The sequence below is a fragment of the Vulpes vulpes genome, chromosome 4 (genome assembly GCF_048418805.1).
Source record: "Vulpes vulpes isolate BD-2025 chromosome 4, VulVul3, whole genome shotgun sequence".
Taxonomy (NCBI): Eukaryota; Metazoa; Chordata; class Mammalia; order Carnivora; family Canidae; genus Vulpes; species Vulpes vulpes.
Genome location: NC_132783.1, coordinates 78,643,320 through 78,663,611, shown reverse-complemented (window position 1 = coordinate 78,663,611; position 20,292 = coordinate 78,643,320). Strand labels below are relative to the sequence as shown.

General features: G+C 39.4%; 1 non-coding gene and 1 pseudogene across 1 annotated transcript; both read right to left on the bottom strand.

Annotated features, from left to right (window-relative positions):
- Nucleotides 1–1,952: 1,952 nt before the first annotated feature.
- Nucleotides 1,953–2,034, bottom strand: TRNAS-UGA (transfer RNA serine (anticodon UGA)). The gene has a single exon. It is a non-coding gene; the product is annotated as a tRNA-Ser (tRNA).
- Nucleotides 2,035–2,376: 342 nt separating this feature from the next.
- On the bottom strand, nucleotides 2,377–19,534 carry LOC140598750 (heterogeneous nuclear ribonucleoprotein A1-like; annotated as a pseudogene).
- Nucleotides 19,535–20,292: the final 758 nt, after the last annotated feature.

The window sequence follows — 20,292 nt, the reverse complement described above, 5'->3', positions numbered from 1 at the left end:
GAGTTCAAATGATGGGCGGCCCTATTTTCCTAATGAGGGGAGAAGGATGAAGGCAAGAGAAAAATATCCCAGGTACTTGTATGTGAATATGTAGAAAGGTTCAAAGGCATGACCTAGCATGCAGTGCTGCGAGGCCTGCTAATAACTCAAAAGGAGAAGGGAGACAGGGAAGGGGGCTGGGAAGGCAGAGAGGGGGACTTGTTTTGAAGGCTTTATGCCTACATGTTTGACTTCCCTGTTAGAGGGGTGTGGGTGTGGCAGATTCAGTTAGTTATCCACTCAGTATCCATGTTTCTTCCTTACCTCTGAAAATTCCAATTTTGATTTGGGTAGCTCTATACTCAGCTAGAGTTCCTTGTAGCTAGTGACAGCCATGTTACACAGTTCAAGTAAACGAGACACAAACTGAGGGTTCTTGTCTCTTCCTTTCCTAGCTGAACAGATGTGAGCTCTGGAGGTATAGCAACCATCTTAGGGTGAAGAGACAACAAGCAGGGGACCAGGCCTATGCATTAAAATGGCAGAACAAGATGATAGAAAGAGCGTTGTTCCCTCTTTCATCTGAGACTTGCCTACTTCCTGATTTCTTGAGACACGCCCTGTGTGTTTTTAAGTCACTAGAGTTGGATTTTCTGTTATTTGCAGCTGAAATGTGATCCTGACTGAAAGAGGGAAGGAGACCAGCTAGGAAGCCAATATAGCCATTAAGAAGTGACTTCGATGAGGGGGCCAGAAGAGGTAGGATTGGGCAGAGAGGATGGATTGAAGATGTGGATATGGTAAGTGTATATGTTCAGCCAGGTGTCACATGGGATGGGGGCAATGTGTGTGGAATCTCCTTCAGGCACCACAGAAAACTATCCCCAGCATTGAGATGTTAGGGAACTCCATAACAGCACCTGGAAAGCCTGGAGTGGGAGGGAGATTGTGAAAGTGGGTGAAAAGGAGCAGGAAGGGGATGTGTACAGTCTCAAAGACTAACCTCCTACATTCTTTTATTATTAAAAAACACTCAGTCAAAATAAAAATTTTAGAAAACTCAGTTAAGCAAAAATGTATCTGTTAAAAATATTAAAATCTTCCCAGATTCCACTACCCAGAGATATCTAATGCTAACATTTTGATTATTTCTTTCCAGCCACCATTCAGTCTTTTCTCCCATTCATTCCACAAAAATGATTCTATAGTTTTACAAAAATGTGATTTTATATATTGTTTTCCAGTCTTTGCAACATTTTGCATTTGGCAAAACTGAGAAGGTCTTTTCTGGTCATCACTGTCATTTTAGTGGCCACATGCAGTGTTCCATTCTGTGGATGTATCTGTCATGCTTTAGAAGTCAAACTTTTAAACATTCTTATTTCCCATCTTCCTACCACTTTTGGATACAGTGGGGGGAACTGTTGATGTTGATTCTGGCATTGTAGAAGAAGTAGCTTTAGCCTTGGCATCAGGTTTGTTTTTTTAAATTTTTAAAAGTTTTTATTTTAATTCCAATATAGTCCACATACAGTGTTTTGTTTCAGGTGTACAATACAGTGATTCAACACTTCCATACATCACCCTGTGCTCATCATCTTTTTAACCCATCCCCTCATTTGCTATCAGTTTTAATATGATAGCTTGTTTGGGCTGTGATAGCTACAAAAATTGCGCCAGTATTTATTTTTATTTTTTGCCAACTTTTTTTTTTTTTCACATTGAGGAACAGAATTCTAAAACCATCACCTTGCCAGTTAGGACGAAGGAGGATTTTTGTTTTTTCCCTTTAGCGTAAACTGTGTACCTTTGCAGCACTCACATTTAATGGCTCTTTTTTTTTTTTTTCTTTAACATATTAAACGTCTCTCTAGGTGAGCCATTAAGCCAGCAGGAAGGGAATGCAGCAGTTAGAGCAAGGAGTATTACTTAATAGCATATATTGAAAAAGGAAAAGAGAAGCCACCCGCTTCCGCAGCGAGCAGGGTTCGAACCTGCGCGGGGAGACCCCATTGGATTTCAAGTCCAACGCCTTAACCACTCGGCCATCGCTGCCACGGAGACGAGGGCAACGCAGAGACACTTTAGTGCAATGCGTGCGCGCAGGCGCGCCACGGCCACCAAAGGGCGGAGCCGCCCAACTCCCCAGCTCGATTCAGAGCCGTCAGGGGCCGTCCGCTCAAGTTGCGTGAGGAATACCGTGGAAACAGAGAAGTTAACAGAAACTCCCTTAAGTAGTTTAAGTAAACCCCTCTAAGTAGAAGGTCTGGGAAACCTTTCTTCCCTTCGCTGAGCTCCGAAAATCGCAAAGTTGCTTGCCTAGTGGTGGCTGACCTGGTTTTGCCCTCCCACTTCCTCGTTAGGTAATGGAGATTAGCCGTGAAACAAAGACCTATCCTATTCAGTGCTGCGGGCCTGCGCTCTGGAAAATTTCCGCCTTTCCGTGGGGGTGGCCTTGAGCCCTCGTCTTTGTGCGCAGGGGAGGGAGACGCGAGGGGTCGGGCCGCCGTCTGCGGCTTCTGCTGCCCGAGCCCCTCCCGAGCGGTCCTCTTCCGTTCTTCCCCCGAGGGCCCTTTTCCTGCTGAGCCCTGCGGCGAGAAATCGGGCTCTAGGTGTGGTCTCCGCTCTCTCAAGTATTGAGGAGCCTTGCACGTGGTTTGAGAATCAAGTTCTGCGTATTAGGTCTGCTTTCTACCTTTAAATACCACGAGTTTTCTCCCTTGCAAGCGCTAGATCCTATTTTTGAGTTAACTCTGTTAACGTTCTCAGAACCTGCGGGACCAGACTACGGCTCGGGAGACGGGCTCAGCGCGGCGGGCTCCGGGGCGCATGCGCAGCGGCTTCCCCGCGCGCGGACCCTCCCATCCATCCCTCCCACCCCTCACCTCGCCCACCGCCCCCACCCCTCACCTCCCCCACCCCCACCTCCCCCCTGCTAGTTCTAGCTGTTGATGCACGATTTGGATTAAAAAAAAAAAAAAGGAACCTTCACAAAATTTCTAATTTTCTTTTTAAATTCAAACTTTTACAATTCTAAAACTGTTCCTGGAAAGAAACTTCATCTAATCTCCCAGTGTGAAATCAGGTAGATGTGGTCTATGTATACAGTGGAATATTACTCAGCCATTAGAAACGACAAATACCCACCATTTGCTTCAATGTGGATGGAACTGGAGGGTATTATGCTGAGTGAAATAAGTCAATCGGAGAAGGACAAACAGTGTATGTTCTCATTCATTTGGGGAATATAAATAATAGTGAAAGGGAATATAAAGGAAGGGAGAAGAAATGAGTGGGAAATATCAGGAAGGGAGACAGAACATAAAGACTCCTAACTCTGGGAAATGAACTAGGGGTGGTGGAAGGGGAGGAGGGCGGGGGGTGGGGGTGAATGGGTGACGGGCACTGGGGGGGGGGGGGCACTTGACGGGATGAGCACTGGGTGTTATTCTGTATGTTGGTAAATTGAACACCAATAAAAAATAAATTTATTAAAAAAAAAATCAGGTAGGCAAATCCTTTTCTTCTGGAAACCTGAATGGCAAGGGACCTCACGATGGGTGAATCTTCTTGAGACCTTTCAACACCGTTTCTCATACTGAAATTATGGTGCTGAGGGTCTAAACGGATTTAATTGCGGAAGGGGAACAAAATACTTAAGAATTATATGATTTTTTTTGAATTATTTATTTACTTACTTATGATAGTCACACACAGAGAGACAGAGACACAGGCAGAGGGAGAAGCAGGCTCCATGCACCGGGAGCCCGACGTGGGATTCGATCCCGGGTCTCCAGGATCGCGCCCTGGGCCAAAGGCAGGCGCCAAACCTCTGTGCCACCCAGGGATCCTGATTTTTTTTTTTCTATCTGGTTTGGGATTGTTTTTAGACTTTTTATCTTTTTTCATTTTGGCAAGGCCACAGGAACGGTCCCAGTTTCTCTATGACTACCATACAGGAACAGTTATTTCCAACGATCCCAGGCATAAATTTTATCACATACGTGAACTTTATTTAGCACCTTTCCAGTAGAAACTATCCAAGAAGAAATAGATTTCTGTTCTTTAATCCTTTTCTTGGATTCTACATGTACTCTGAGATAACCTATCATCTAATCATACTATTTCATTAGTTGTATCTTGATTTGGAAGTCTTTAATTTTTTTTTTTTTCCTGTGGAGTTGAATGATAATATTCACTGGAAGTTCTTTCTCTTCCTTAACCCCCCTTCCCCTCTTAGGAATTCTCCTGATTTGCTTAAAAGCTTGACAGCAGGGACGGCGGGCTGGCTCAGCGGTTGGGCGTCTGTCTCCAGCTCAGGGCCTGATCCCCAGGTTCTGGAATCGAGTCCCACATGGGGCTCCTTGCAGGGAGCCTGCTTCTCTGCCAATGTCTCTGTCTCTCACGAGTGAATGGATAAAATCTTTAAAAAAAGAAAAGAAAAAAAAAAAAAAGCTTGATAGTAATGGGAATTGATTATGGTTAAAATAGTTTAACCAAAACAATCTACTCAGAAGGTTTCATGCTCATTTTCTGGTTTAATTTTGGGGGAAGGGGAAGACTGCAAAGGAAAAGAATCTATTACAAAGTTAGTGTGTATTTGGTGAGAACGACTGTGATTAATTTTTTTTTTTGCAAAATTTCAGAAGTGAAATATCTGCATTAATGTTTGATTTTCAGCTTGCTTGAGCTAATAAATGAAATTGCCTTTTTTTCTGATTTATCATATTGCAAAAATGAGCCAAGAGATAAAATTATGATAGGTTTTCAAAAAGTGTGAATTTACAAATGAATTCTTTTAGATGCAATCTTAGGTCTTTAGCATTACTATGTAATGCAGTGAGTGGCAGCTAAGGGAAAAAAATACATGGGTCCAATGTAATTATAACAAATGTATTATGATTCATGACAGTAACATCATAAAACATTGATTTTCAACCATGAACATTTTACTCTGTAAAGATCCCCTGGTGATTCTGATTGCCTTCTCCTCTTCACTAACCTCAGATTCTTTTATATGGTAGTTTATAGTAAGCTAATTTGGTGTGGAAGGCAAGTATCTTGTGGCTTTCTTTAAAAACCTTTCTCAGTATTGCTTTCAGAGGCAGAATACTGAGGGGGATGGGGCATGTGTTTAGGAGCAGATGGATTCTTTTTATAGCAATCACAATTTATTTTGAATTATTTTGGTGGTTTTATTTTTGAATTAAAAAAATCATAGTTTTACTGTTGGAAGAGACATTAAAGCTAGTCCAATACAGACAGACAGGAAACTGTGGTCCATGAATGGTTTGCCCAAGGTCATGTAACTAATTAATGGTAGATTCAAGACTGTAATTTGTTGTATTAGCACAGTGTTCTTTTTTTTTTTTAAAGATTTTATTTATTTATTCTTGAGAGATAGAAGGAGAGACAGAGCCAGAGACACAGGCAGAGGGAGAAGCAGGCTCCATGCACCGGGAGCCCGACGTGGGATTCGATCCCGGGTCTCCAGGATCGCGCCCTGGGCCAAAGGCAGGCGCCAAACCGCTGCGCCACCCAGGGATCCCTAGCGCAGTGTTCTTACTAGATTTGGACACCTTCATGTATTCTTTGTTACTCTCTGGTCCAGTGGATTTACCCCAAAGATATAGATGCAGTGAAACGCCGGGACACGTGCACCCCAATGTTTATAGCAGCAATGTCCACAATAGCCAAAATGTGGAAGGAGCCTCGGTGTCCATCGAAAGATGAATAGATAAAGAAGATGTGGTCTATGTATACAATGGAATATTACTCAGCCATTAGAAACGACAAATACCCACCATTTGCTTTGACGTGGATGGAACTAGAGGATATTATGCTGAGTGAAATAAGTCAATCGGAGAGGGACAAACATTATATGGTCCATTTATTTGGGGAATATAAAAAATGGTGAAAGGGAAGAAAAGGGAAAAGAGAGAAAATGAGTGGGAAATATCAGAGAGGGAGACAGAACATGAGGGACTCCTAACTCTGGGAAACGAACAAGGGGTGGTGGAAAGGGAGGTGGGTGGGGGGTGGGGGTGACTGGGTGACGGGCACCGAGGGGGGCACTTGATGGGATGAGCACTGGGTGTTATGCTATATGTTGGCAAATTGAACTCCCAATGAAAAGAAATTAAAAAAAAAAAAGGAAAAGAAAACAAACAAAATAAAACACAAGAAAAAGAATATCTTGGGCAATAAAAAATTATTTTAAACAACAACAACAACAAAAAAGTCTCTGGCCCAGTGGCATGTAGATAAAGAAGTGTGTATATATAGCCGTAGACAGAGGCAATAGTAGGGGAGAGTTGTGAGTTGAAATTTAAAGGCCTATGAGATGTCAGATATCGCATATATTGTGGCAGGTGAGTTCTGATTTTTTTTTTTTTAATTTTTTTATTTATTTATGATAGTCACAGAGAGAGAGAGAGAGGCAGAGACACAGGCAGAGGGAGAAGCAGGCTCCATGCACCGGGAGCCCGACGTGGGATTCGATCTGGGGTCTCCAGGATCGCGCCCTGGGCCAAAGGCAGGCGCCAAACCGCTGCGCCACCCAGGGATCCCTGATTCTTTTTTATTCCAGTATCCATTCTCTCAACTGACAATGATGCTTCAGTTGTGCTTAAAGAGGACCGCTCCTCTTCGATTGGATACAGCTTTTCTTCAGCTGTTAATCAAGATATCTCACCCTCTTCTGGTCAAGGGGTAGGGGGAGGCATGTGACTTACATTGTTTTTTGGTTGCTACATAACAAATTACAACAAGTTTAGTGCCTTAAAGCAACATGAATTTATTATATCGCAGTTTCTGTGTGTCAAGAATGTGCTCATGGGTGTGGTCGTGGGTTGACTGGGTTGTCAGCTCAGGGTCTGACCAGATCTCAAGATGATGACTGGGACTTTGATCTTATCTAAGGTTTGGGGTCCTCTTCCAAGATCACTACTTGTTGGCTGTCAGTGGAGGACCACTCAGCTGCTAGAGGCTGTCCCTTATCATGTGGCCATCATAAGAATTACTCTCTAGTTTATTCCAGTGGAGTTTTATGAAATATAAGGTAATCACAGAAGTGACTATTGCACCATGTTCACAAATCCAGCTCAAGTAAGAGGGATTTTATAGGGTGAATACATTTAGCTGGGGGCAGGGATCTTGGGGGCATCTTAGAATCCTGCCTACCACATAACTCAAGCTGGGCCAATCCCATCATCTCTAAATCCCCGTTCTTTCTGTTACACAATTGTATTTTTATGGACATCCCACACCAAACACATACATAGTAATCAATGAGAGGTGATCAGAGTCTGGAAATTTTACTTTGGCTGCCTTATGTGCTTTTGTACCTCATTTGAAAGAAATAGAGTTGGCAACAACTGCAGAATTTTTAGTCTTAGCCATCCTTCAGGGTTCTTGAATTTAATCCTGTGCTGATTGCAGAATAACTCTAGCTATCCATTTTAGACAATTTATGTAAGAGGACTTAATTCAGGTTGGTCAAAAAAATTTACTAAGTTGTTGGCAACAAAACCCTAATGAAGGTTTAGCTGGTAAGCTACAGGTATCATGAAAAATAATCGAAATAAATATGGAATTGCTGCATTGTGAATGAGTGTACATTTGAAGCCTAAGCGATTAATTGGGGGTTGCTTTATAGTCATTATATTACTTACACATATATATTTGAGGAAGACTAGAAATATATATCTTACTCAGCATAGAACAACTTATTTATGGGATTTTCCTACCTACTTGGTCCCCTAATGCCATGCCAATTAAGAATTAAGAAATAGAATCAAGACAAATGGAATCTTCTTTTCTTTTTCTTTTTAAAGATTTTATGTATTTATTCATGAGACACACACACGCACACACACACACACACACAGAGGCAGAGACACAGAGGGAGAAGCAGGCTCCATGCAGGGAGCCTGACATGGGACTCAATCCTCATCTCCAGGATCAGGCCCTCGGCTGAAGGCAGTGCTAAACCGCTGAGCTACCTGGGCTGCCCTCATTTTCTTTCTTTTTTTTTTTATTAGAACAGAACTTTATTGGTGGCATCAGGATTTTTAAAAATGGTATTAGACTTTAAAGTATGCAATAAATTTGATATATTAATAGTTTTTTAGAGTTTTTAATCACCCAATGTTCATCATGACAAGTGCACTCCTTAATACCCATAACCTATTATACCTGTCCCCCCAACCAATTTCCCTGTGGTAACCATCAGTTTTTCTCCCTAGTTAAGAGTCTGTTTCTTGGGCAGCCCGGGTGGCTCAGCGGTTTAGCACTGCCTTGGGCCCAGGGTGTGATCCTGGAGACCCAGGATTGAGTCCCATGTCAGGCTCCCTGCATGGAGCCTGCTCCTCCCTCTGCCTGTGTCTCTGCCTCTCTCTCTCTCTGTGTGTCTCATGAGTAAATAAATAAAATCTTTTTTAAAAAGTGTCAATAAAATTGATGCATGGAGCCTGCTTCTCTCTGCCTGTGTCTCTGCCTCTCTCTCTCTCTCTCACTGTCTCTCATGAATAAATAAAATATTAAAAAAAAAAAAGAGTCTGTTTCTTGGTTTGTCTCTCTCTTACTCTTTTCCCCCTTTGCTTATTTGTTTTGTTTCTTAAATGATGTATATGAATGAAGTCATTCATTCATAGATATGTCATTCATTCATAGATATGTCATTTGTAAATATCTTCTCTTATTCCATAGCTTGTCTTTCAGTTTTGTTGATTGTTTCCTTTGCTGAGCAGCTTTTTACTTTGATGTAGTCCCCAATAATTTATTTTGCTTTTATTTCCCTTGCCGTAGGGAACCTATTTAGAAAAAAGTTGCTATGGTTAGTGTCAGAGAATTACTGCCTGTGCTCTATTCTATGATTTTTATGGTTTTAAGTCTCACATTTAGGTCTTTAATCTATTTTGAGTTCATTTTTGTGTTTGGTGTAAGAAAGTGGTTCAGTTCTATCTTTTTGCTTGTAGCTCTCTGGTTTTCCCAACACCATTTGTCAGAGGTTATCTTTTATACATTGGAGAGTCTTTCCTGCTTTGTTGAAGATTAATTGACCATATATGTGGGGGTTTATTTCTGGATTTTCTTTTCTGTTTTCCATTGATCTATGTGCCAGTAGCATACTGTCTCAATGCCTACAGCTTTGTAATTTAACCTGAAGTCTGGAATTGTGATGCCTCCGGCTTTGCTTTTCTTTTTCAAGATTGCTTTGTCTATTCAAGGTCTTTTGTGGTTCCATACAAATTTTAGGATTGTTGTTTCTAGTTCTGTGAAAAATGCCATTGGTATTTTCATAGGAATTGCATTAAATGTGTAGATTGCTTTTGGTAGTACAGACATTTTAACAATATTTGTTCTTCCAATCCATGAACATAGAATGTCTTTCCATTTCTTTGTGTTGCACTCAATTTCTTTCATCAGCATTTTATAGTTTTCAGAGAATAGGTCTTTGATTAGGTTTATTCCTAGTTATCTTATTATTTTGGTGTGATTGTAAATGGGTTTGTTTTCTTGATTTCTCTTTCTGCTGCTTCTTTATTGGTGTATAAAAATGCAACAGATTTCTATATGTTTATTTTGTATATTGCATCTTTACTGAATTTGTTTATCAGTTCTGGTAAGTTTTTTGGTGGAGTCTTCTGGGTTCTCTATATATAACATCACGTTATCTGATAATAGTGAAAGTTTTACTTCTTCCTTACTGATTTGGATGCCTTTTATTTCTTTTCTTGGCTGACTACTGTGGCCAAGACTTTCAGTGTTATGTGAAATAAAAGTGCTAAGAGTTGATGTCCTTCTTTTGTTCTTGATTTTAGGGGAAAGTTTTTTCCCAATTGAGGATGACTGTTAGCTGTGGGTTTTTCATAGATGGCCTTTATTATGTTGACGTATGTTCCCTCTAAACCTACCTTGTTGAGGGTTTTTATCAATAATGGATGTTGTACTTTGTTAAAGGTTTTTTCTGCACCCATTGAAGTGATCATATGGTTCTTATCCTTTCCATTATTGATGTGATGTATCAATCATGTGATTGATTTGCCAATATTGAACAACCTCTGCAACTCAGGAATAAATTCCACTTCATTGTAGTGAGTGATTTTTTTCATTGTATTGTTGAATTTGGTTTGCTGATATTTTGTTAAGGAATTTTATACCTATGTTCATCAGAGATATTGGTTTGTAGTCTCTCTCTCTCTTTGGTGGTGTCTTTTCTGGTTTTGGTATTAGGGTAGTGCTGACTTCATAGAATGAATTTGTAATTTTTCCTTCATTTTCTATATTTCAGAATAGTTAGAGAAGAATAGGTATTAACTCGTCATTAAATGATTGGTAGAATTCATCTGTGAAACCATCTGGCCCCGGGCTTTTTTTTTTTTTTTTAAAGATTTTTATTTGTTTATTCATGAGAGACATACAGAGAGAGGCAGAGACCCAGGAAGAAGGAGAAGCAGGTTCCATGCAGGGAGCCCGATGTGGGACTCGATCCCAGGACCCCGGAATTGCGCCCTGAGTCAAAGGCAGATGCTTAACTGCTGAGCCACCCAGGCGTCCCAGGCCCTAGACTTTTGTTTTTTGGGAGTGTTTTGATTACTGATTCCAGTTTCTTTGCGGTAATTAGTCTATTCAATATTTGGTATGTGTTGCCAGGTTGCCCTTGAGAGATGTTTTCTCAATTTGTATTTACACACACACACACACACACACACACACACACACACACACAGTTTGTATTTACACCGAAAGTGTCTTAGTATCTGTATCTCTATACTCTTGACTTTCTTTCTTTCTTTTTTTTTTTAAAGAGATTTTATTTATTTATTCATGAGAGATACACAGAGAGAGAGGCAGAGACACAGGCAGAGGGAGAAGCAGGCTCCATGCAGGGAGCCTGATGTGGGACTTGATCCTGGGACTCCAGGATCATGCCCTGGGCCAAAGGGGCAGGCGCTAAACCGCTGAGCCACTCAGGGATCCCCTACTCTTGACTTTCTTATGCCCACACTCTTATCATTCTTTTAAATCTTCAACAATAAGCAAGAAATAGTATCTTCTTATTGTTTTGATTAATTATTTAATGTCAGTGTTAATTATCTTTTAATGTAATAAGTAAAATCCCTCATATTATTTTCTTCTGCTAGATTATTCACTTTTTCAGGAACTAGTTTTTGACTCTTTTTTTTTTTCTTTTATTTGTCCTTGCTGGAATCTTGTCCTGGATAAGTACTCAGTCAATTTTTGTATATTTGACTTGAATTTCCAACAACAGCAGATTATTCAACTCTCACTTCCAGATTCAGAACATGTAATATGATTGTTCATATTTCAGTCCCATTTGTGCACTGATTCTGACCACAATCAGGTGTTTCATCTTCATGTGGTTCTTAGTTTCATATTAAAAAAAAATAGGAACGTTAATTTGAATTAATTAAAATGTAGATTTAATATTTGAACAAAGGTTAAGTGAATTTTTAATTGATTGGCTAGAAAAAGAGAAAGGGAAAGGGTTATTTAATAAGGTCTCAGGTCTCTGCGTGGATATTACATAGAGGATATAAGGAACTGAAAGAGTTCCTGCACCTGGAAGAGTTTAAGCTAGGAAATAATAAAAGGAGTTTCAGTGTGGTTGTTATGAGATGTTAAAATAAATTCTCTGGTGGAAGTTAAGTATTTTCTGAAAAATCTGTCTCCCTCTGAATGGTCCAGGTGCAGCCTTTTCATGGAAAGAGAAAGTTCCTGAAGGCTTGCACACGGCTTCTTTTATATTTTTAATCTCTCAAGACCAGAACCAAATTTAGGTTCTGGCCACCATGGAGCTGTGCAGAATGTTTACTTATAAGTGTTAATAAAACATCAGTGGCAGTGTAGTAGGATGGAGAACGTCCGTTTTCCAGAATGCCTCTCAGGAAGAAAAGTAAATATGGTAGGAAGGAATAAGACACTTGGAGTGGTAAGGGGCTAGTAGTAGGGTATTTGTGGGGAACATGCTCCAATAACAAAAGTTGTTGTTAAACTCTTTCCTAAGGAAGATGTGTCCAATTACGTACTTCCCAAGGAAGGCGAGTCCAGTTCTTATTTTGCTGAGTGGCAAGTACACATTTAGGGCCAGAATTGAATTGTTTTGAATAGAAGGGGATGCGTACCACCAGAAGTTCTCCCTGTGGCTCCTCTCTTGGAGGACAGCCTCTTTGATGTTGAATAAAGGCACAAAGGGGGATTTGGGAGTGATCTAGGAATAGGAGGATAGGAGATCTAGGAATGGAGGGTGAGTGTTGAGGAATCCAGAATTCTATAATAGATGTATTATATTTGAAATGCCACATTCAGATAGATTTGATACATTTAAATAGATTTATCATGATTTGACTTGGAACCCTTTTGGAAAAAATCAAATCTTATCAATAGGAACTATGGTAGCAATTTTTCAAAGAAAATTTATGTGGGCCACTTTATTTTTTAATCTCCGCTTTTCTAAAGCTGACCTTAACTATTTTTTATTTTATTATTTTTTAAATTAAAAAAAACTCATATAGGTACATGGATAACTCATTACAATTCTTTCTGCATTATTTAATTTTTTTCTTCTTGAAAGAGTACGTACACTGTATACCTAATGGGTTATATTTTTAGTTATGTAATGGGCAGCTGGCGACTGTGAACCTACTACTGTTACTATATCTGAGCATTTCCCCCATAAACAGTGTTCCAGGTTGGGTGTGTTTGCTGTCTGATCATTTAGGAGCTCAATTTGTTTGTCCAATTCTACAATTTTAATGGAGACTTGAGAGGAAGAGAAGATAAGGCTGTGCTCAATTTGTCATCTTTAGCCTAATTTTTAATATTTTCTTATTAAGTCATGTTGCATAGTTTTAACACTCAGGTCTCATAGAGTCATGTGGACAAATGAAAAAATAATGAGAAAGTAATATGTTGTTATGAGATAGTATGTTAAAAGACATTTTATCTAATTTCATGCTCTATCTTGATCACAAAACCACCCATTTTTGTGTTATTGCCTCATTATTCAAGTAAATATATAGTAAGATTTAGGGCCATTCTGTTGCTGATGAGCTTTGAAATGGAGAGTTGCATTTCTTTTTTATCCTAAAATGATGCATTTTTAATTAGAAAGTTATGCCAATGAGAAGTGCTTATAACATGCTAAAAGGACTTCTCAGGTTAGGTGAAATTACTAACATGAAGTTTTTACTGATCAGAGGATTAATGGTTGTAAGGATTATGATTTTTGTGATTTTGTGAAAAATTGTGATTTTTATTACACTTTTTTCTTTTCTTTTCACTTTTTTTCTAAGACCACATCCCATTTAGGGGATCCCTGGGTGGCCATTTAGATACTCAAATAAGATTTTTTTTTTTTTAGATTTTATTTATTCATGAGAGACAGAGAGAGACTGAGGCACAGGCAGGGGGAGAAGCAGGCTCCCTGTGGGGAGCCTCATGTGGTACTTGATCCCAGGACCTGGGGACCACAGCCCAAGCCAAAGGCAGATGCTCAACCACTGAACCACAAGGTACCCCTCTCAAACAAGATTTTAACTTAAATGACTAAGTATTATAAGCATGTTTTAATTTAAGCACATTTAGATACTTATTTTATATAACATACTACTTTTGTTTGGTTTTTATTTTATTTTTAAAAGATTTCATTTGTTAGAGAGCAGGTATGTGTGCGTGCATGAGTAGGGGGAGGGGCAGAGAGAGAGAAGGAAAAGCAGGCTCCCAGATGAGCAGGGAGCCCCATGTGGGACTCAATCCCAGGACCCTGAGATCATGACCTGAACCGAAGGTAGATGCTTAACTGACTGAACCATCCAGGGACCCCTGTTTGATTTTTAAAATACAAGTCCAATGGTTGGTATCATAGAAATCTGTAAATACATTTTATTTTTTTATCTAATGATACAAATGCTTTTTTTTTTTTAATACTTTGTTTATTCATGAGAGTCAGAGAGAGAGGCAGAGACATAGGCTGAGGGAGAAGCAGGCTGTCTGCAAGGAGCCTGATGTGGGACTCGATCTAGGACCCTGAGATCACAACCTGAGCCAAAGGCAGATACTCAACCACTGTGTCACCCAGGTCCCCCAATAGAAACACTTGTTAAAAGCAAACTAATATAGGGCACATGAGTGGCTCAGTCGGTTTAAACATCTGACTCTTGGTTTTGGCTCATCATAATCTCAGGGTCATGAGATTGAGCCTAATGCTCTGCACACAGTCTGCTTGAGATTCTCTCCTTCTCGCCCTGTCCCTCACCCTCTCCTCAGCTCACACTGTCTTTCTAAAATAAATAATAAACAGAATCTTTTTTTTAAATGCAAACTAGTATAAAAGACAAAAGCACTGCTATGCTTATTGTACCATTATTTACAGTAGCCAAGGTACAGATGCACCTAAGTATCCATCAGTATATGAATGGATGAAGAAGATGTGGTACATATACACAATATAATAATATCCAACCATAAAAAGGATGAAATCTTACCATTTGTAACAATGCAATGGACTTAAAGAGTACAGTGAAATAAGTCAGGTGAAATAAGGTGAAATAAGTCAGATGGAGAAAGATGAATACCATATGATTTCACTCATATGTGGAATCTAAAAAACAAAACAAATGAACAAAGATTAACAGACTCATAAATGTAGAGAACAAGTGGGTTACCAGAGGGGATGGGGATGGGGGGTGGGTGAAATAGAAAAAGGAGATTAGGAGGAACAAACTTCCAATTGTAAATAAGTCACACGGGATGCCTCGGTGGCTCAGGGGTTAAGTGTCTGTGTTTGGTTCAGGGTGTGATCCCAGAGTCCCACATCAGACTCCCTGCATGGAGCCAGCCAGCTTTTCCCCCTGCCTATGTCTCTGCCTCTTTCCTTCTGTGTCTCTCATGAATAAATAAATAAAATCTTAAAAAAAAAAGTAAATAAGTCACAGGGATGAAAAGTACAGCATGGGGAATATGGTCAATACTGTTGTAATTTTTTTTTTAAATCAGTAAAATGGGTTTATTTGGGAGTAGCAGAGAATCGCAGTTGCAATTTGGTATGTACAAGCTATTGCAAAGACAGGCAAGTCCAAAAAATAAAATTAGCCATTGTAAAGTGAACAATTCAGTGGCATTTAGTACATTTACAATGTTTTGCAAACACTACCTCTGTGTAGTTCCAAAACATATCATCACCCCGAAAGGATTGCCAAATATTGATACTGATTCTTTTCTTAGAACATAAACTTGTATGGTGGCTTTCATATTTAGTCGTAATATATCAGTAGTCATTTAGGAAATAAGGCAAATTATTATATTTTGACTATTCAGTTCCTTCAAATTTCACGGTACACAGTTTATAGTTTTCTTACCAGAAAAATCACAAAATTCCTGCCTATCATGTTTTTTGAATTACAATGTAGGAGTTAAACTAGAATATAGTATTCAGAAAATTAGATTGTCTTTTTTGTTTTTGTTTTAGAATATTTAGAAATGTACTGCCAAAGAACTTTAGAGTAAGTAAATCTCATGAAGAAATGGTTCATTTAACCAATAAGTTAATAGATCTATAAATGTTTCCGTTTTTTCCACCAGCACATTATGCTGCCATTTGTCACATGCTGTAGGATGATCATCTTGTCATTCTGTGATGGAGATTCTCTCTCTCTCTCTTTTTTTTTTAATAAATTAATTTGTTATTGGTGTTCAATTTACCAACGTACAGAATAACACCCAGTGCTCATCCCGTCAAGTGCCCCCCTCAGTGCCCGTCACCCAGTCACCACCACCCCTAGTTCGTTTCCCCGAGTTAGGAGTCTTTTTCTTCTCCCTTCCCTTATATTCCCCTTCACTGTCACTTATATTCCCCAAATGAATGAGAACATACACTGTTTGTCCTTCTCTGATTGACTTACTTCACTCAGCGAGATTCTCTTTTGAATAGAACTTAAAGTGGCTGGGGTTTCTTGGAGAATAATTTCTGGGTACCTTTAGAGAGGCAGTGAGAAAAAAGAGTAGAACTGCCAGAGACTACTTTTTTTTTTTTTTAATTTATTTATGATAGTCACACAGAGAGAGAGAGAGAGAGAGAGGCAGAGGGAGAAGCAGGCTCCATGCACCGAGAGCCCGACGTGGGATTCGATCCCGAGTCTCCAGGATCGCGCCCTGGACCAAAGGCAGGCGCCAAACCTCTGCACCACCCAGGGATCCCCCAGAGACTACTTTTATTTTTTCATTTCCCCCCCTATTTTAAGAATTAAGAGTCCCTTTGCATTCCTGCTTTTCATATTAAAAACTCTTTGTTTATTTGGTAACATTTAGATATTAATAATGAAACTTCAAAGGAAGAAACATTCTCTCAGCACACTCTTGCCAGCTTTTGCCAGGTTTGTCATGGGCAGTAGGTGAGCCAGATTTGTTGTCCCATTCTGTCAGTCACATATAAACATGGCCTATCCTTTTTTGTTTTGTTTTGTTTTAGTGTGGAATAAAATACCACGTAACAACAGGTAGATCTAACAAATTTAACTATGGAGTGTTATAAATTACCACACAGGTGTAATTATTAATAATTACAGAGTGTAAATAAATAGAAAATAATAACAGATAACATAATAAATAAAATTATAAAATAAAATTACATGTTAATTAAATGTATGCATATAAATATATTCACATATGTAATTATTTAGATCAGTGGTTCTCAAAGTGCTGTTCCTGGAACCACAGCATTGGCATCACCTGGGAGTTTGTTAGTAATGCAATATCTGGGGTAACTTGATGTTGCAGTCAGTTGAGCAGTCTGACTTTTGGTTTCAGCTCAGGTTATGATGTCAGGGTCATGAGATCGAGCCCCGTGTTGGGCTCTGAGCTGAGTGTGGCATCTGCTTGGGTTTCTCTTTCCGCCCTTCCCTCCTGCATGCATGTACATTCTCTCAAATAAATAAATAAAATCTTAAAAAAAATAAATGCAGTATCTGTGTACTAATTTAGAAACTCTCGGGGTAACGTCCAGCAGCCCTCCATCTGGTTCTGATGTAGGACCCAATTTTAGTTTGGAAACCACTATATTAGGTGTAATAGGGTGTCCTTTAGTGTTTTTTTGGCCAAAATTGCATGTAAAGATAAAAATGAAAAAATTAAAATTACCTTCTCTTGGGGTACCTGGGTGGCTCAGTCAGTTAAGAATCCGACTTTTGATTTTGGGTCAGGTCATGATCTCAGGTTGTGAAATTGAGCCCCGAGTTGGGGTTCTGCCCTGAGTGTGGAACCTGCTTAAGATTCTTTCTCTCCTTCTCCTTTTCTCTCTCTTCTTCCCCTCTGAAAAAAATTTACCTTCTCTCAACATTTCTTTCAAGCCTTTTTTCTGTATATACTTCTGCAAATTTTAGAAAATATCTATACAATTTTAAACTTTGGTCTTTTTTGGCCTTAACATTATGGCAAAAGAATTTGGACTTAATATTATGGAAAAACCATGTCATTAAAAATTGGTAAACAATATTGAAAGACTGCTTAATAATTTGGACTTAATATTATGGAAAAACTATGTCATTAAAAATTGGTAAACAATATTGAAAGACTGCTTAATAGTTCATAATTTCATCTTCTTGTTTTCCACATTTGTGGATTTTTAGAAGAAAGTATGGGGAAACAGTTTTTTGCCTACTATATTATCTTTGTATATACTTACTAATGTCCTGTCATGTCTATGTCCAGAGGCATAGACAAATTTATTAAAACTGTAAAGCAGGCAATAGTGGCTGCTTAAGAATGTTAATCTATTAGAATTTTCTATTTTTCATTTCATGCTTTTTCATCACCTCAGTTTATTGGCCTTGGCTGCTCAGTGTTTCATTCTCTAGTCCTTTTTTTTTTTTTAGAGAGGATGTGTGAGTGAGCACAGAAGTGCAGGGTGAGGGGAGGGGCAGAGGGAGAGAAGGAGAGAGAATCTTAAGTAGGCTCCATGCTGAGCAAGGAGCCTGAGGAGCCTAATGACTGTGGGGCTCGATCACACAACCCTAAGATTATGACCTAAACCAAAACCAAGAGCTGGATGCTTAACTCACTAAGCCACCCAGGCACTCCTTCATTCCAGTCCTTTTTGATTCCTTCCTTTAAATATTTTCAGTCTTTCACAGATTCTACTGGGAAGCCTTTAAAAGCAGGAATTTGGAGACTAAGATAAGCAATCGAAGAAGATATTTTGGGTCTGACGAGCTTTTCTTTGCCTTTTTTTTTTAAAGACACATTTATTCAGCGTCATGATCAGACTATTACATTTAGCAATCAACAGCATGGGTGCAAAAAAAAAAAAAATCTACATTAAAACCCTTTGTTGGAATGCTTTACACTTTCCGCAGAACAGAAACTAAAATAACCTGTTATACAATTAGTCACAAATACAGTCCTCGAGTATTTTGCGCATACACATGAGTTGTCTAAACCATGTCTTCTTTGTAGCAGCTAGGCCCTGCCACCACTGTGCTTGGCTGAGTTCACAAATCTGTTTTAACCTGTAGCTTCCCTGTCACTTCTCTGTCTCTCCTCTCCTGCTAAGCTTTGTTTCCTAGCAGTAATTAAAACCTTCTGTCACTGCCATAGCTGCTGCTGCTGCTGTTGGAATCGCCATAGCCACCTTGGTTTCGTGGTTTGGCAAAGTATTGACCACCACCACCATAGGGGCCAGAGCTTCTGCCTCCAAAATCTCCTCCTTTCATGGGTGCAAAGTTTGAGGAATGATTGCTGTAATTGCCAAAGTCGTTATAGCTTCTGCCACCTCCAGAGTTGCTTCCATCATTACCAAATCCGTGATAGCCATCCCCACTGCCACTGTATCCACCACCACCTCGACTACCACCGAAGCCACCTCGACCAGTGAAGTTCCCTCCACGACCAAAGTTGTTAGTCCCACCAAAACCACCTCCATGACCACCACCAAAGTTTCCAGAACCACTTTGGCCTCTTTGGCTGGATGAAGCACTAGCCATCTCTTACTTCGATAGGGCTTTCTTTACTTCACAATTGTGGCCATTCACAGTATGATTTTTTTGAATGACAATCTTGTCTACAGAGTCATGGTCATCAAATGTCACAAAAGCAAAACCTCTTTTTTGCCACTGCCTCGGTCAGTCACGATCTCAATCACTTCAATTTTCCTATACTGTTCAAAATAATCTCTTAGATGATGTTCTTCAGTGTCTTCTTTAATGCCAGCAACAAAAATCTTTTTCACAGTTAAATGGGCACCAGGTCTGTGAGAATCTTCTCTTGAGACAGCCCTCTTTGATTCCACAACTCTTCCATCCACCTTGTGTGGCCTTGTATTCATGGCTGCATCCACCTCCTCCACAGTGGCATAGGTGACAAAGCCAAAGCCTCTGGAGCACTTGGTGTCTGGATCTCTCACAACCATGCAGTCGGTAAGTGTTCCCCATTGCTCAAGAGGGTTCCTCAGACTTCCATCGGTTGTTTCAAAGCTCAAACCTCTGATGAAGAGCTTCCGCAGCTGCTCAGGCTCTTTGGGAGACTCTGACTTAGACATGACAGCGGTGGGAGGGGAGACTTTAATGATGCTTACTCAGCAGTGTCCAGGGGCAGAAAGCTTTCCTTGCCTTTAATCTCAGGATAGAGGCACTTGCTTACTTGAGCTTAGCGGTTAATAGAGGATCTGTAGAGTCAGATAAACCACATCTCCACTTATTAGCTTTGTGTCTTTGGCAAATAAATCCCTTGGAGCTTAGGTTTTCTCATCTAATAGTCTAATAGTATCTAATTTATAGATATGAACATTGCATTCTATACAATTTATAATTTATAGATGTGAGCATTACATTATATCTGAAGTGCTAGTATAGTGTCTGACATTATAAATCCTCAGTAACTATCAGTTATTACAATTACAATGTACTATTAGTGTTTGTTTAAGTCTACAACCATTTTTGTAGTTTGCTGAGACTCCTAGTTTTTAGTCCTTAATTTTTGTGACTAATAATTTTTTATTGTTTATATTTTGTGTTAGTGGAAAATTTGCTTTACTTTATCCCACAGTTAAATTTAACTTTAAAGTGACAAATTTTAAATATTTATGGAAAAAATGTTTTAAGAAGATGTTATCTCAGATTCATATTTATTTTTTTTGTTTTAGAATTGAAAATTATTTCACAGAAAGTTGTCTTTAAATATAAGCACATTTAAAAAATATTTTATTTATTTATGAGAGAGAGAGAGAGAGAGGCAGAGACACAGGCAGAGGGAGAAGCAGGCTCCATGCTGAGAGCCCGATGCAGGACTTGATCCCAG